General features: G+C 39.3%; 1 protein-coding gene across 5 annotated transcripts in view; it reads right to left on the bottom strand.

The window, feature by feature from the left end:
* The window catches only part of BCAS3 (BCAS3 microtubule associated cell migration factor), a 581171-nt gene that overhangs the window by 191286 nt on the left and 371408 nt on the right, over positions 1-18477 (bottom strand). The window lies entirely within an intron of this gene.

Genomic DNA, 18477 nt, shown 5'->3' with positions numbered 1-18477 from the left:
CAGGGAGAGTGGAATTCTAGATATGGCAATATCTTGTTATATAAATTTAAGCCTGTATACCCATCTTGCTGAATTTTACCTTCTCTTAAGGTGTTAGGACTTGATAAGCATCCTCTCAATGCTACAGTTCTAAGATGATGATTCTCCTTTCCCTGAATGCAAAGCATTTATTATCTGTGTCATTAATTTCGCAATGGATCATATAATGCCTTGTGGTATTTCTGCATCTTTTAAGTAATTCAAATTCATTTATGCCTCATCTTTCCCAACTGAAGTGCCTTGAATGGAGAAAGGAACAAAATTTTCTCATCTCCCACATGCTAAGAACACAATAAAGATTCAATAAATATCTACCTACTTCACAAAACAAGAAAATGCTCCTTGGGCTGCAAATTCCCATCCTGAGGCCCCACTGCAAATTGCCTTTTAACTAGAAGTACATAGTTGGAAGGGAAGACTGATGAAGCCATCAGTTATATAACTGAGTTTACAGGACAAAAATATGACACAGAAGAATTCAAGGCTTCTGCTTGTTGTTAACCTGCCAAAAGGAGCTCCCAGGAAGGGTGTTTTGTTTTGCAAGAATGAAAACCAACTGAGCAGGGGCATCTCCTAAATCAGCAATCATAGGGGAAAACTTACCAGAGACTTCATGTCCTTTGTTCACTGAGAGGCCCAAGGAGCAATTACTTGCTTTTGCCATGATCATTACCATCACAAAGAATCAGGCAGTGTCCCAGGGTGGAAAGACAATATTTGCCTTTACAAAATTTCCATTCGACTCCCAGCTCTAACACTTGGTTATCAGGCTGAAATTCCTTCACCTCACTAAACCTCCATTTAAAATCACCGATATGATATGAAGTACTAATTCCTGCCTGGGTTCTTTCAAGAATTAATTCAGGCAGTGTAAATGAAGAGTTCTCTATAAATTAGAATAATGTTTCAAAAAATCACGTGTTGCACTCAGAGTGCATGACACCACTAAAGTAGGTGGGCCTCACCTCGGTAATGGTGGCCAGTACAGGTAACTTACTTTCTCCAGTGCATCTGTGTTCTTACATGTGACTGTACTGATTTCTTTGGATCCCAGGATTTCCTTTGAGGAAAAGTCTCTAATTTAAGTACTCTGGGCCCTAACAGGGCTTCTTTTGAAACATATCGAGTAACTGAAGAAACTATAGGGAAAGAAAAGGCCATCTAAGGAGTAAGAATCTAGTGGGTAGAAACTGGCATGGCATGTGTTCTCCCAGGTGGGCCTGCTGAGCACCCTGATTCCTGGACAGATATTGTATGGAGAACCAGCTAAGGACTGTCACCTTTCAATCTGAGTGCCTATAGTAGGGTCTCTTTGGTTTAGAATTCTCAAAACAGATCATAGAAGTAGTCCAAACAAGAGAAAACATGTTGGGGTTAACAGAACATTCTTACTAATGAATATGTAAATTACTTTTTTATCTATGTGGATAAAAGTTATAAGGAACTGGAAAATTATGACAAAAACTATACTGAACATAATATTTTTTTTGATGATTTAGAAGACAAGTTCACTATCATGTCACTGTTTCAGAATCACTATACAGGTGATTTCATGGTACTTTCATTATCTTCTGTTAAGGGTTTTATAAATTTCCCATTATCGAGGTCTCCAAAAATAAAACAAGCAGAGTCCTTATCATTGATTACAGTGCTTAACAATATGGTCATAAAACTTAGCTTTGTTGTTTTGTTTCTTTGACTCCTGGACACATGGTACATTACCATTTCTTAAACTATATTCCAGAAGACACTCTGGAATAAAACCTTTAAACTAAATAATGAATCTAGGCAGCTCTGCATTGGAATAAGGTTCTGTGGCTATTCTTTCAAAACTAAAATATCTTGCTGAAAGAGTGAGAAAAAAGAAATTATTCTATCTCCTGTTACTTAAAAAGAGTTGACCCCCTAACTTTTAGTGTAGAAGAAATGTGTTATTCAGTAATATCTACCATGTGTGCTGTAGTGCTTTGCTCATATGATGGGAGCAACATCTACTCATTCTACAGCAAATTCACTCTAGGTATTCACTATCACATCACACAAATAGGGGTTCATTTACTAACTGAATGTGAATAGAACATTGCCCTGTTCTTTCACAATGTAAGACTAAACTTACAGAACTGTACACGAAACTTGAACAAGATACATATGTAATTTTCTTAAGGAAAAAGTTCTAACACTATGATGGTCCTCTTGAATGTCTCCTGTAGGAAGAAAAGGCAGGAACATTAAGGATGTAAACAATACCCTGTTCTTTCTTATATTCCACCAGGAGTGGTTCCTCAGGTTCCAGCCTTGGCCAGAGATACAGCTCCTCCCCAAGGAGGGCACTATGACATGGAATCAGTTTCAGAATGAGAATATATCCCTGAGCTGGTTTACTTATTATTTTTGTTTTCAACAACAAAAAGCTGAAAACTGCAAAAAACTATCAGAGAAGTCTGCTAAAATAAATGCAGAGTCCAAAAAAATCAGTGAACCATACCAATAAGGTTTATTCCTGGGATCATCTTGGTCTTAGCTGCTGTACAACAGACTGTAGCACAGAAAAAGATAGTGAGGCATTCTGTCAGGACCTCTCCAAACAAAATATGGGGTGTGTATCTGCCCTTCATCTGTAGCCATATAATAGGAGAAAATTCCCTTTCTGTGGACACAAATGCAGATAAAACCTCTATTTGTTGGAAATAAAAAGAAACCCAGGGGTCAAGAGCACTTCTGCAATTCCACTGTGAGTCCTCCCTCAAGAGATGATTCTCTACCTAATCTACCCCCATCCCATTAATCTTCATGGGGCCTCCCCTGCTTACATGAACCATACACACACCTGTAAGAATGGCGACATTGCAGACACTGTCTGCTTACCCAGGAGACTTTCCAATAACAGATGTGTAGTTTTTACTTTTAAAAAATGTACAGCACCAGCATATATAAATACACATACATACAAACATAAATACATACATACATACATATCATTTGGGGTAGTAAAACCACCCGCATACAGACTAAACTATATATTCTAGCAACCACATCTACATTCAGCAGGTAACTATAAATCAGCTCTACATTTATCTATTATACACAGATTCAAGGTTTCTTAGAAGAAATCCAATTTAGTCATGGCATCAAATATGTGTTTTTTTCCCCCTCTGAGAGAGTAATATAATTGAATTCTGTCCCTCATAGCAGATCAGTGCTGTTCAGCTTTGTCTAGCAATGGTGTTTATAAAGGCCAAGGAAGGCAGTACTGATACTTTTCCAGTACAAGCTACTAGTTAAATATCAGCTGAAGAGAATGAGTTCAACCAACCAGACAGCAACTCAGGCACCATGAAACTGGATTTGCGGAGGCTGGTGTGAGTGTTGGGGGGAAAGGGTAGATGACTACCCTCAACCAGCAACCACCCTTGCCCTCAGCTGACATCACCTTTCCAGATGGCTTGCTCAACCCTTGCTTAGGTGGTTCAAAATAAAGGCATTGTCTGTCTTTTCACCCAGAAATGTGTACGCTGAGGTATAAAATGTTAAAAAAAAAAAAAAAGGGCACTGATAAAAATCACATGATGGATCAAATATTGCCTAGACCTACCAGCATATTCTGTCTTCTGTCTCTGCCTTTCAACGAATAAATTGAAAAACAGTGTGCTCTGTGATAATGAAATCAGGACAACTGCTTTAAATTAAATATAACAAGTAGACCTTGTAACATGACCGAAATCCATCCCAGGCTTTTTCTAAATTCCAAAGGCACCAAATTCCTCCTTAACAATATTTGATAAGAGATGTTTAACACTTTTAATATATTTCCTGTAATTACACATTTATAACCAAATGTGGATTTACTTGGCAGCCACACCAAAATGTTTCATATTGCCCTTCGATTGCAACCCTTGTTGCTGAAATACAGTATACTAAAAATGAAATAACTTTTCCATTTTAATGTGGTTATAAGCTTCCTGCTAGGCAGCAACCTAATTGAGACTTTTGATGTTAGCTTTTTTCAGACATGCTATCCTTCATCATCTGTAGAGTATTTTAACTATAGATCTCTTACAGTCTTCCTCAAGTTGACAGAGGGAAGGGGGATGGGGTGGGAGGAGGAAGGCCACTTTATCAAAGTCAATGGAAATACAAGGTATTAATTATGTTAAATGAAGAAATATGGGCATTTGGTTACTTTTGTGGGTCAGAAATATTTTAATCTGTTGCTGCCAGCCGGCTGCCTCACCCTGAACACCCCTGCACTTATATCAGTTGCAGGAACACATCAAAGTTCCAAAATGTGAGGAAAGCAGCCACCAAGTAGGGCCTTCCCCCCCAACCCCTGCTAACCCCTTTCCCCCCAAACCCCCCCCCCCGCCCCCACCAAGGTCACAGTTTTAACTAGCAAGACCACAGCGTTATCCACTACAATTGGTAATAAGGCCATGACCTTTTTTTTACATTTTGGAAATATAGATGTTAGAAAAGTAAACCCTTGGCCCAAGGCAATTAAAAAAAAAAGCCCTCATGAATAAGAAATAAAAGTTTTGTGATATTTAGAAAAGAAAACAAATGGTGTACTCAGTTGCTCTCCGTCAAAGCAGAGTTGGCTCACACAGATGCAGCTGACTTTAAGCTTTGCTAAGACGGCCAAGCACACGGGTCCAGCAGCAGAGTTACAGGGAGAGAAACATAAATGTCGGCTTCCACGCCCAAACGCATTTTATTAAGGCAACACTTGGAAACTCTGCATATGAACAGTCAAGAAAGCCAATAGCTATTCTGTAAATGCAACATATTCTCTATAAGACCTGGATAGGGCCTTCTTCAATGTCACCCAGCAACAGTTTAAAAATTCACTCAGACTATTTTGTAAAATTTTTCTGATCAAGGAATCAGATAGGTTAAGAAGTCAGGTTACTATAATATGGTGCAATAATTGTAAAAATAAACAATACAAAAAACCAACCCAACCACCCTGCTTTTGACCAAAAAAGCAACTTTTTAGTGAACCATACTTCCCTGCACTCATTTTATATTTTTTAATGTAGTTGCCTATAATGATTTCAGACAGATGCATTTATAGAGGATTCTAATTTCAAAATAAATCTTTGATTTAAATAAAAATCAAAGATAACTACTAATTTTCTCTTCTACTTCACTTTCAGAAAATTTGCAAAGCAATTAATTTACCATGGTTCAAATTTAAAGAAACGGATCCTCTCCACATAATAGGCAAACAGAATTTACCTGTTCTAGGGCTGGGTTTTGAGAGTTCTCATGTTCGAATTTTTTTTAAAAACAGGAACTCATCAGAGTATAAGGCACAATAATCCTGTGATTGTCTTTAAGCTTACATTACCTGATGGTAAGTAAAGAGGGGGACATCTTGTAGGTAAAAATACCCCCCCCCCAAAAAAAAACCCCAAACACAATAACTAAGCCCACAGCACTCAAGTGAAAAGACAAAGGCCCTCCCTCTCCCTGCCTCTGAAAAGAAACTATGAAGCCAAGGGCCTTTTCACTATTGTTGAGTCACTGCGGACTTACTGAAATGTGTGCACTTCACTACAGCTCTCCCACATCCTCAAGGATGTTAAAAATACACAAGATTTCTATCTAAAGATACTCATTACAGAGCTGCATGAACTTTTTCTAATCCTAATTCAATAAAAATCCACATACCATGAGTCAGGCTTACCGACTGGTGTTCAGTCAGGAATAAAAGGATTTAGAAAGACATTCACCTGCAATCACCTCACGATCTTCTTTCTCATTTCACATACTACTTCTTGGAATAAAAACGCTGTGATAGGACATTTTACTTGTGTTGATAATTAATTGTTGCTAGAGCTAACAGCTCCCGCCACAAGGAATTTAAAAGTAAACGAAACGAAACCTCTTTAAGCTGACCCTGGGTATACCTTCTCTGATATTAAACCACAGCAACATTCAATTTTGAAAATAAGCAGAAGTAAACATATTGATTTTCTGTTCCTATGTGTAATTCTTACTGAGTAGTCAAAGGCAAAAAAAATTCGTAGCAGAGACAGTGAAGACTATAACTCTATTCTCAGGCTCTAAAGGAGAAGATTTACGAATACATATGGATTCATAAGTTTGTGCTTTAAATGAGAAAAATTATGGTTACATATATTTTGATTTGTTGATGTTAAATTGTGTCAAGAAAATACACAAGCTGATATATAAATAATTTCTCCCTATATACGCACGTAAGAAAATAAATACATTTCTGACAATACAACATGTGAACTTCCTATCAAATTTCTGAGCTTTTAGCAATTCTGTTTAGCAATTTGGTTATTTGCTAACTTTTGTATTTTTTTGTATCTTTCAAATATAGAAGCTCCTTATGTTAAACAAGTGTAGTCAGACTAGCCTGGCTTTTCCACTGATGTCTAAACAGAATTCCTTTACTAGAGCTTCCCTACTGCCTCACGTACTACCCCTCTCTCCCTTTAAGCAAATAACAGTTATCAGTCAACTGGCTATCTGTGTAACTTGAATTTCGTTGTTAGGAGAAGAGTGTGGAAATTATTCAAAAGTCTAGATAAAGAGAGCCTGATATCTGAGGCAATATTAACACAATCTGTCTAATATGTCAGTTAAAGATTCACTACTAAACATTACCAATTGTAACAGCTACATGAATTCAGTAAAATACTTTTGAAAAAGGTACCAGCTTTGTATGTCTAACTTGATTTTTAAAATGACTCAGATTTAGCTTAACTACACGAAAGCGGCCGATGCTGGACTAAAACAAATACCAACCACAAAAAGCCATGCACATATTCTAGCACTCTTTCTAAAAAAATGCCTGAAACACTTGAAAAACTTGGCATAAGGTACAGTCCTAACATTACAAGAGATTTGATGGGTCATGTAAAGAGTAAGAAATCATCTCCCAGATTTGAAGGACAGGAAAATAAACCTTTCCATGGATATAGAAAAAATATCCAAGTATAAACAAAATATCCATGATCAAATAAAACTTTACGTGATTAAAATTGGCTAGCATTGTACGATATTAATGCTAATGGTTCATCATAGTCTTGTTTGTATGTTTAACAGCTCCCATGGAAAAAAAAAAAAAAAGACTTGCAGGAAGGAGAAGCAAAGGGAAAACTAAAGTCATACATGGTTAAGGATGGAGATAGAAGAAATATCCCATCAGCCAGAATTAGACAATAGCAGTTTCCAATGTTGGGTCAGGAAATAAGGTAGTTAGAGAAAAGTTGCAATCTAAGGAGAAAACACTTTTAGGAAATGGCAAAATTAAAACAGAAGTAGATATGTAAAATAGATGAATGAAGACAAGGTCTTCCTGCACCAAGGGAGTTGTTTAGGAGAAACAGTGTCCGTTTGTGGCCAGCGATAATACTTTCCATTCAATAGAGTTTGCAGCTTGCTGATTCATATGATTGCAGGCTGGCGCCCTGCTGGCGAGCCTCTCCACTGAAATTAAATCCACTCTCTTCAGTTATAAATTATAATGCTCTATAAACAACACTCCCATTGGGAATGGGGAGAGCGAGAGAAAGAGAGGAAGAGAAGGAGAGGGAAGAGTGGAAAAACGAGGGAGGGAGAGAGGGAGGGAAGGAGAAAAAAAGAGCTGGAGAGGGAGAGCATTTCTGCATCGTCCACTCACTGTTTAATGTTCTGCTCTTCTGCAAAAACGAGGAGAGCAAGTCTTCCACAGATAGCACTCCTGCTGTAATTCCTACACTGTTTGATGTAGAGCCCAGAAAGGAAAGGGGGATAGTAATGGGAGGCTACGAGGAAAAGCACTTAGAAATCAATGAGTATGCAAGAAGGAGAAAAATAGATTTTAGACATGGATTTTGCAAATATATTATTGAATGTATCTCTGGGGTCCCAAGGGAGACCCAAAATAAAATTCCCGATTCTACTTAGATAAATTAGATCTACACGTTGTGCATCTTTTGATATCCAAATCAATCAGGGATAGTCCCTCAAAATGCATGGGGGGAAGGGAGGAGCAAATGAAACAGGAAAGCGAAGATGAAAATACTCATGCCTTCACGGCCACAGACAAGAAGTCCGTAGCAAAAAGAAAGTTCAATGATTTGATCACCCGCAGCACCCAGAGATTAACCATACTTCTTGGGTTTTTTGTTTGTTTATGAATACCTATTTCAGAATTCAATGCTAAATTCACAGGAAAAGTGAACCTCAGTTGTCTCATGTTGAAGAGGTTTTTTTTTTTTTTAAAGGTGGTTTCAAAAGCGGAAGAAATGGCAAATATTCGATGTTGTCAATTAGCTAAATAACTTGGGGAAGAGCCCATCACAGGGCTGTTCCAGATACAGCAGCTTCGGGGCATTAACTTCTACCCACAGCCCAGGTTTCTCTGGTGTGTGTGTGAATCTTCTTTAGGAGGGATTTATGCTGCGAAGCAGGGAAGAAACGATTATTGTCATATGCCAATCAGCATTCTGAGGAATCACGTTCACGGGTTACTCATCAACTATAAAAGGACATGGTTCCATAAGAAGAAAACATTTTTAAAATTTCTTACTGAATGATGAGTCTGGACATAAAAATGGAAGGGGAGGCAGGAGCTGGAGTGGTGAGAGGAGGCGGGGGGAGGCAGAGGAGAAGCCTGTTCAAACCTAGGTCTGAACCTGATTTAGGGAAAACAGCAAACCTTCAAAACCCCAAGGTGTGCTTCAGGTGAGGAAACTCCCGGGGAACCAAATCCCCCCACAAACACAGACTTCTGTTTCTCTTCTCACTGACGCAGACCAAACACTGCTCTCATTTTCCTTCCAAAGCAACACGATAAAAGCAAGCTGCAGCTTTCTACTGAAATCACGGAGTGAAGAAGGAAAGGAAAGGTGACAGATCTCGGTTTTAGACATAAAGTAATTTTACCAGGCTAAATTCCAAATCCTGAAAAAAAGGCTTCAAAATGGAAACACTGACCCAAACCTTAACTAGAGAATTAGGTTTAGGAACAACTCAGAGTTTACACTCTCTCTCTTTCTTTTTTTAATGTGTCTGGCTGACTGTCTCTCTCCGTCTCCCTGCTTTTGGTTGTGGTGCATACCAAGTAAATTATTTGCTGATAGGTGAATCTCAGCAAATGCGTTTCTTCCTTTGAATGCCTGGTGAGCTTGTTGGGAAAAGTCATTTAAGTCACTTAAAACAATCCCATGAAAAGTAAAACTCAATTCTGAAATAAGAGTATAACTTAGAGCTTAAAAATAAATTAAATAAAGGAAACATTAAAAGATAAATGGAGCAGGATGCTCTGTGGCTGAGGTAATCTGAGTGGAAAGGGAAGAAGGAGGGTTATGTTAATAAATGATTAAAAGGCCTTAACAAGGGCCTATCAGGTTGACCAGGAAAGCATTCTTCTCCTCGACTCCTCCTCGAGACCACCTTTTTTACATTTGTTCTCAATGCTGATCAATATGGTTTTCATTTGCTGATTTCCATAATGCCATACGCGATCTGCCAGCCTGACATAATGAAGCTGGAAAGAGCTGAAGTCATTTGAACATTCTCGCTTATATGACTGTCGCCGGTTCACCAAATGCCTGGTATTTGAAAGCCAATATTTTCCTTTTGCTTATTGACAAGTACCAGAGGAGTTTGGCCCTAGACACGTGTAAAAACTCCGCATTGGGTGGCAAATTTAAATAAGATTCAAGTTAGGTACTACACTTTCTCCGTATTATATATATATATATTTTTTGCCACCACACTTATTAACCTATAATTTAAGTTTGATTAAACAGAAAAAGACAAGATTAGAGTGTGAATTATCCATTTTTGAGCACAAATGTTCCCTTCTGCTGATAAAGCAAGAAATCACAAAGAATAAAGCACAAATATTTTCTGATGCCACCGAATGCTCAGAATACATTTATTTTTTCCTGTAAAGAATCAATCTGGTTGGCCCACTACTATGTGTCTCCAATAACTTTTACCAGAATTCATATCAAACTATGTTGACTAATTTTTTACTCTGTCAAAGTTATTTGAATCCATGCTCTAGGATGTTGAAACAATTTTATCATGTGTTCGTTTCTTACACTTTTTTTTTTCACTGCATAGTAAAAAGGAGCTCGTTGAGGTCATCTCACACTAGTGAACCACACACAAACCTTCCATGAAGCCTGAAATGTCTCATTAAAAATTCCATTTTGTTTATTGGTCACATTTTCATACTCAAAAGACCATTTCAAGTAAAAATGCAGACAGGAACACATTTCCGAAGTGACTTTTGTCTTTTGCAAGCCAAAAAAAAAAAAAAAAAAAGTTGCATTCAAAGGAATACTTCAAATTTACCTTTAAAAAAATGAGAATATAAGGAGCACTTGGGTGGCTCAGTGGGTTAAAGCCTCTGCCTTCAGCTCAGGTCATGACCCCAGGGTTCTGGGATGGAGCCTGAATCCCGCTCTCTGCTCAGCAGGGAGTCTGCTTCCGCCTCTCTCTCTGCCTGCCTCTTTGCCTACTTGTGATTTCTGTCAAATAAATAAATAAAATCTTTTTTTAAAAAATGAGATTATATTTAGTGCCAGTACCTTTATTCACAATAAATTGTATTCCTTTTTTACTACACTGAACACATTAAGTAATAAATATTCCAGTGATTAACCAAAGTCATGTTTTAGTTCTCAAGAATGTGAAAAGTCTGTAGTGGGCAGTGCTGTCCCGGAACTACGAAAACAGAATCTCAGAATTTCGCCAAAAAATTTCCCTGAGTTTTCCCAAAAAGGTGAATGTGTCATGACTGAGTCAGACCCAAAGTTTTAAAAATAGTTATATCTCCAAATATTGTATTTGTCCTGACTCTTAGTTCACAGTCTCTGCTTGCTGTATTACGTTAGTCCTTCCTTCCTTTCTTCCTTCCATCCTTCCCTCTTTCCTTCCCTTTTTACACATGCTCATCCAACGAAGGGCATGGCTGGCTCAAAACAAAAGTGAAGGAAGGCAATGTGACAAATATCTAAAAGAAAGGTTCTTAAAGAGAACCAAGTGGTCCTAGGGAATGAACAAACACCAAGCTTCCTTACTCAGTCCTTGCTTCCCATCTCTAAAAGAATGAATTATTGTCCATCCATTTTCCTTTCTCATAATTTCATTATCAATGAGAAAAGGACATTAAAACAATAACCCCTTAAACTGGTTCGTTTCAGAACGTGGATTGTTCAAATTTGTTGATGGTGGTGGTTGTTTTTTAAGTCCTTTGGAAAAGAGTAGCAGACTCTACTCCCAAATGGGAAGACAGAAGTTCGAACATGTTTACTAAAGAAATCTTAGAAATGCTGTTGAGTTTTGATATAAAAGTTGATAAGATGCAAACAGTGAAGCTTAGCAAAAAACAAGAAAACAAAAAAATCAATACAAGGATTCTACAGGCATACAATGGTGGAGAGAATGCATTTCAGGGACCTGCTCTGTGGCTCTGAAATTTTTTGATTAAGGTAAAAGGATAAAAAACATGCAGTCTGTCTAAAAGTACCAAGCTATTTTCTCTTATGAATTCCAAATTAAGTAAATGGTAGAGGTCACATTACTTTGGGTGTTTGGAGAAGTCGGATCTTTTAAGCACATAGGCATTGCTTTCCCTCTGATATTCACAGTAAAAACAGTAACACGGCAAATGGACAGAGAGAAAAGGTAATGTTGCCTACATAGGAATGAAGAAAGGCAGGAGTGATATTCTCGAAGTCTAGTGACCAGTGGTAGACTGCCCTACGAGAGCTTTAGCTACTAACATTTTGCTTTACTTGAACCATGATTACCACAGAGACAGGTCAGATTAACACTCTCCTATATCATAACATTATGGTAACAACAGGTTAGTCAGAACACTTGAATAGACTCTCATAAAAGATGTAATCACAATCAGAAGAGACTTCTAAAGTGAGGTAATGAGTGGGGGTGAGGCAAAGGCCACTCATATTTGCAGAAGTAACAGGAAGAGAAAGAGGGTTCCGTGTACAATTGACAGGTGAGAAACCCATCCAGGTTCTTCTGAGCTCTAATGAACTTGGGAGGGTGAGAAAAACTGAGTTAAAATAGGATGATAGAAGAACATTTCTTAAATAAGAAGGAATGGAAACCTCTCCTGCAATGTCCATACAGCACAAATAACAACAGTTTACTAACAAGTGGTTCCCTTGTAGAGAAAAAAAAAAGTCTCTCTGAGGCTGTCTGTAGAGCCCTTGCCTCAGGTGGGACAGGGCAAGCTTACGTTTCACTGCTTTGTAGAAGGAAGTATACTCACCAAATGAGAGGGCACCTTTCTTTCCAAAAGGAAAATGACCAGGAATTTGCAGTATTGGGATAGTTGTGGTCTTTTATGATTTTAAACATACCCTAAAGATCTCATCCTCTTCATAACAAAATGAAACATGCAGCTTAGAACTGGATGTCTGGGGGTGTGTGTTGGTTCAGTCAGTTAAGCATCTGACTCTTGGTTTTGGCTCAGGTCATGATCTCGGGGTTCTGGGATCGAGCCCTGTGCCCACCTCCATGGTCAGCAGGGAGTCTGCTTGGGTTTCTCTCCCTCTGCCCCTCCCCCCCACTTACATGCGCTCTCTCTCTAAAAAAAATAAAAATAAATCTTAAAAAAACAAACCAACCTGATGTCTGGCCCTTCCTCTTATCTCCTCCCAGCTTAAAGTGTTCGCATCTCTTACTAGCCAACATCCTCTGAGATCTGTTGTTAGGCTCAACACATTCAAACCTCAGCGCTATCTTCTTGGTTGAGTTAACCTTTTCTTGGAAAAATCGACCTGGTCTACCCACCATCGCCGCTCTGCTTCCTGTCGTGACACCGCTTTCTGTGGGCAGACAGAGAGGATCCTTGCCCTTCCTGTGCTGTGTTGTGTCCCTTTGTGGGGGTGGGTGCCTGCCACACTTCTTAGAGAAAATCAGGCAGGCTCAGGACCGTGCACTATGTCCGCGGGGGCGCACAGTGCCCCAGCTGCCAGCTGTTGTCCCCATCGCCGCATCTGCGGTACTGGTATGGGTGTCTGGAAAGCAGCAATCATTCAAAACGTGGGGGCTGAACGACGGGGAGCTTTCGAAGCAATGAGAGGAGCTGCAGAAGTCCTTAATTTTTTTTTTTTTTAAAGTAGCAGCAGTGAAATTAAAGAAGCAGAAGAAATGAGAGGAAGTAAGTGGTAGGCAGTGGTCATTGTGGTCACCACATCCTTCAGTGACAAGCTGGAAGTGGAGGTGAAATCCAGTGGTCTGGATGTGGCTACACAGAATTCTGTGGCTCGAGGGCCTTATCATCAGTAGAGATTTACTTCCCTTCACCTGGGCTCCCAGGGAACTCTGAACTACAAAAGAGGGCTTGAGCAAGGGTGGGAAACCAAGATCTTGAGTTACAGAAGGATTTATAGTCAAGTGTAGCCAGTGAGAAATGAAATGATGAAGTAAGTACCTTATTAGTAATGCTCAGGTCAGGACCAGGTCAGAGTGGGTTAAGACAGAAGAGCCCCGTCGCAAGCTCCAGAAGGCGCCTCAATGGCTTAAGACATTTTAAGGAAGGCCTCAGTTTCCTTAACTCTAAAATACCAGAGACCCAATCTAACTATTAGGAGTCTTACAAAAGCAAATCCAAGGGTAATCAACTACTGTAAATTACAAGGAGATGAGAAACAAATCTGTTGAAGGCAGATAAAAGACTGCCGATTTCTGGAACAACTATAAACACTCTGCCGGTAGCCGCAAGTCTATTTCTAGAGCAGGTAGGGCTCTATCACACATCGGGTCTGACTGTTGCCACTTTCTAGTCCATGTGGGTGGTGGTTATTATTTTTAATGTATTCCTACTTCAATAAGTCATAAATAAGCTTACCTATTCAAATGACCACAATAAATGATGAGAAATAGCACACTGACCCATAAGCAGCAAAGACCCAGAAGGCAACACTTAAAACATAAACTGCCAACAACAACCTGATCAGGTTTCATAAATCAGAGCAGCAATGGCCCTAAAGAGTGGGAATGAGAGCTCCAGTAATTGCAGCCTTCTGTCTGGGAGCATACTGTAAAAACAGCCACAGTAAGCACTCCTCCTGACCAATCAATAGACTCCTATTAACCTCCTGGCCAATTACAGGATGATTGGCTAAGCAAACAAAGAATTATTGGCTGTTTAGTTGGGACTTTATTCAGGCCTCTCTCTTCCCCTGTTTCTCATTCTTTTCCTCCTCTGCTCCCCACCCCCTTTCCTGTTAGGAAAAAACATCTGCAAACACCTGATATTCATCTACGTCTCTGCAGTTGTACAGTCTTGTTAAATTGTTACCACCTTTTCCACAAGCAGTTTTGGCAATTAACCTCATGGCCAGGGACTTCAAAGAAAACAACTGTTGAGTTTAACCTCTCTGAGCTACCATAGATTCTTTTATGATTTTTCCTGAAACACTTTCATCCAGAGAGGAAAAAATGCAGACTGATAAAATTAATGTTTATTTTAATATTTGGTTAATTTATTAAGAAGATAAACGCCTCAGACGGCCGTAACGTGGCACACTCGCTTCTCAAAGTCTCCACCGAGTGAGGTTTTATTTTAATTTACATTCTCAACACATGTGTGCTTCTCTGCTCTTCCACAAATCCTACATTTGCTGGAATCCAAGGATTTGATACATTTGACCCTCTCTTGCCCCTGTTCACAAATCTCTCATATGTTTCTCAAAACTGTTTAAAAGTTCAGAATGAAAAATGCATGTAAAATTAATGCTAAGAACCAAAGTTGCCATTAAAAATCTATTTTCATTTTATATTTTTACCCTTATAGATACACTTTTTACATTAAAAGCAAGGCTAATCCCCAACTCTCATGAGAATAAACTACTAGCAATAAAGATCAAAATATATGACTGAACAAGCAATACAATTCTTCTTGAGTAATCTTGTGGCCTAAGTGTTTCAATGCAATTTATGCTATGTAACCAGCTTTTTACAGCTGTATATAATAATAATAATGGGCCTGATCCTACCAGCAGAAAGCAGGTTTGTGGAGGTGTGTTAACTCCTTCAGGCCATAAAGTTCATTTAGAATTTTAACAAAAGTGCTTAAATATTTAGTAGATCCTGAGAACTAATGATTTCTCCTCTCTCTCTGGCAAGGTCAGGCCTTGTAAAATTGCCACTAATACTTTTGGCACTCTTTATGAAACATGACGAACTCTACATACGATTTAGCATTATTTGTGTAGCTTTTCTAGAAGTACCATGAGGTTGAAATAATAAATCCACAGCAAAGGAAACTGCCTTTTTTTTTTTTTTAAATTTTATTTATTTATTTATTTATTTGACAGACAAAGATCACAAGCAGGCAGAGAGGCAGGCAGAGAGAGAGGAGGAAGCAGGCTCGCAGCTGAGCAGAGAGCCCGATGCGGGGCTCGATTCCAGGATCCTGGGATCATGACTGGAGCCGAAGGCAGAGGCTTCAACCCAATGAGCCACCCAGGTGCCCCAGGAAACCGCTTTTGTTTGATAATCACAGTCGCCAACACCTTCATGTTATCGTTAATCCCACACCCTGCCAAAGGCAAGGAGTAACTGTTCTCTGGAAGATGAGACTTTGGTAGAGTACGACCTGATGTGATCATTTTGATAAGGGCTTGGCTTTAACTATCACCAAAACTGCCAAAAAACTATCACCAGCACCACCCCCGGTGACTCTACAGAAGACAGCAAAGAGCAGAGTAGCGCTGTAGCTTTTGGAGACAGACCCAGGGTAGAGCTCCACTTTTGCTACATATTAGCTGTGCTGAAGGGGGGCGAGTATAAATAATTATGCCTATTTTGCTGGGATGTTGTGAGAATAAAATGAGGTTGAGTATATAATGTTAAAGTCACAAACTTTTACTTGGCCTATACTATTTTTAAAATCAGGAAATATCCATAAAAAATGTGAATTTCCTGTCTCTCTTGACTAAATGGAAGGTTTGGCAACGCCAAGCCTACATTTCTGCAGCAGTGACATGGACTGCAGTAGTGGGAACAACCTGAAACACAAGTCACTTGCCATTGTCCCACCGCTTAAACTCAGCCATCGGAGATTCTGATGTTTTACACTCTGTTTGAAACAGAGTTTGGAACAGTGTCAAACTCAAAATGTCTGGTAATAATAAATACCCAATAAAAGGGAGGTATTATAAGAAGAACTACCACACCAAACTGATGGAGGTTTCACAGATACCAAGTAAATATTTTATGCCGCAAACAATATACTTAGCTCTGGAAATAAAAAACAAAAGACTCCCATGTGTTTACATATATGCATAAGTGTTGTTTTCCAAACCTTCCAAATAATCTCTCTACTGGTCTAAAATTCCTATAGCATTTACTTTTTCTAATGCTTCTGGAATTTATCAGAGTACTACCCTGTATTGCTATTTGCATCCCCAACCAACTTCTAAGCTCCTTAAGTGTGTACTCCCAAAGCGTTGAGAACATAAAAATACCTCTAACTCAGACAATTAGAGAAATGGCCAGTCTCAAACAAGGGAATAGGTGAGTTATACTTAAGAAGAATACTTGTTGAGTGGCAGAAGTCTGTTAGGGCTACTTTGAAGGAAGAAACACCTGCAATTAGGAACACTGTATACAACTAGCTGCATATATCGAGGTGTTTGAAATGCTTTCATTTTCTTCAGTAAGTGAATGGTCTCCTCTGAAATACGATTTAAAATACCACTTGCATAACAAACTTTACTCACAGTTAGTTCAAAGATCAGCAACAATTGAGCATAGTCACACATCCTGCATCAGTGGGATCCAAATTAGGGACTTGATTTTGTTCTCATCCATAATCCCATCCTTTTGCTCTGACTGTGAGGGTCACAAGGAAAGAAACAAAGTCTGTTTGGAAGAGCAAAGCCTAGAATTCAAATCCGCCTTTCTAGCTCGGGATTCTGTAGTGTTTTGTTTTTTGTTTTTATTTTTGCTTTTTTAATGGGGGAGGGGTCGAGGGAGGGGGTAGAGAGAATCCTAAGCAGGCTCCATGCCAGGCACAGAGTCCTATGTGGGGCTTGATCTCACAACCCTGAGATCATGACCTCAGCTGAAACCAAGAGTTGGACACCCAACCCGCTGAGCCATCCAGACGCCCCCAGGATTCTGTCATTTTTTACCTTAATTATAGTCTTATTTTCAAAGCCATGAAAACAACCTACCAATTTGATTAGGTCACTTTACACATCTGGGGGAGGGAGTGGGTAGAAATACTCCTAAGAGGTCAGTCATTTTAAAGAATCTGTGTTTGAAACCAATTTTGAGACTGACCCAAATTGGTACACAAGCACGTAAGTGTCCTTGCGCTACGGAACAGTAACGTGCCAGCTGCCTGCCTGGGGTAGACTGGACGCAGAGGGATGAGTCCTCTGCAAAGGACTTGAAGGCACTGCAAGGAAAGGGACAAAAATATGTCTCCACCAAGAAGAAGATAAAAGGCAAGCTCAAATTCCTGGGGTATCTTCGAAGCAGCCAGGGATGGTTTGGTGTTTTTTTTTTTGCAAACAAGTGGCCTGGGCTGAAATTTGTGAGAGAAGGGAAAAATGAAATATGTCATGTACATGAAGTTCAAATCAAACCTCAAACTTCCTCTGTCCACTCTTGTTAAGACAACTTTCATATTAAACAGAACTCTCCAGAGAGGAAAGCGATTTCTGGTCATTCTCATCGCAATATTTGGCTTTTTTCTTTCTTTCTTTTTTTTTATCCTTTGTCAACTTAAGTAAAAGGGGGAGGGACATTTGTGCTGAACATTTAAGCACAATTTTAAAAAGAAACATTAAATGACACAAGGGTCTGGTGCTAGGCTGTACAGTTCAATGAACTCCCGCACAGATCAGCAAGATGGTTGGAAATGCCTCTCTCCGTCTGTTTTTCATCTCCAAAGTCTGTGTACTCAGTAGAGTGTGAAGAGAGCCTCTCTTCTCTTCAGAACATTCTCCCAATGGTCCTGCCCCATCCCCCACTCCCTCTCCATAGCCCCTGCAGCAGAGAACAGGAACTAGAGCAAATGCTTTTGTGAATTAAGAGATCTTGTGAGCGTAAATTTGGTCAGGCTGCTCCTTTCTGCAGGCCAGCCCCTGCTGCTGCCCCAGGATGTGAACTGTCAGTTTGCATAGCTGGTGATGAGTTGCAGAACCATCAGCAAAGGTGAAGACGGCAGAAACAAGAAAGATTCAAGACTGGTGGAAATCATTTCACAAGGAAAATTTCAGCCATCAGTGGGAGGAAGCTTTGAAAAATGCTGCCATTTCCGAGTCAGAATGAAGGAAAAATTAAATTACTGCCGGTGAGGCGAGCCAAAGTTGCATCTCCCTCCAGGGAGAGTTTTGATAATGGTAAACATTTGACAGCTGGCCTGGAGTTGTTATCTTGTTCTAACAGTTGTTATGGTCTAAATGAATATTTCTGATA

The sequence above is a fragment of the Martes martes genome, assembly GCF_963455335.1.
Source record: "Martes martes genome assembly, chromosome: 16".
Taxonomy (NCBI): domain Eukaryota; kingdom Metazoa; phylum Chordata; class Mammalia; order Carnivora; family Mustelidae; genus Martes; species Martes martes.
The sequence above is the reverse complement of the archived record's forward strand: the minus strand, read 5'-3'. Positions and strand labels throughout refer to the sequence as shown.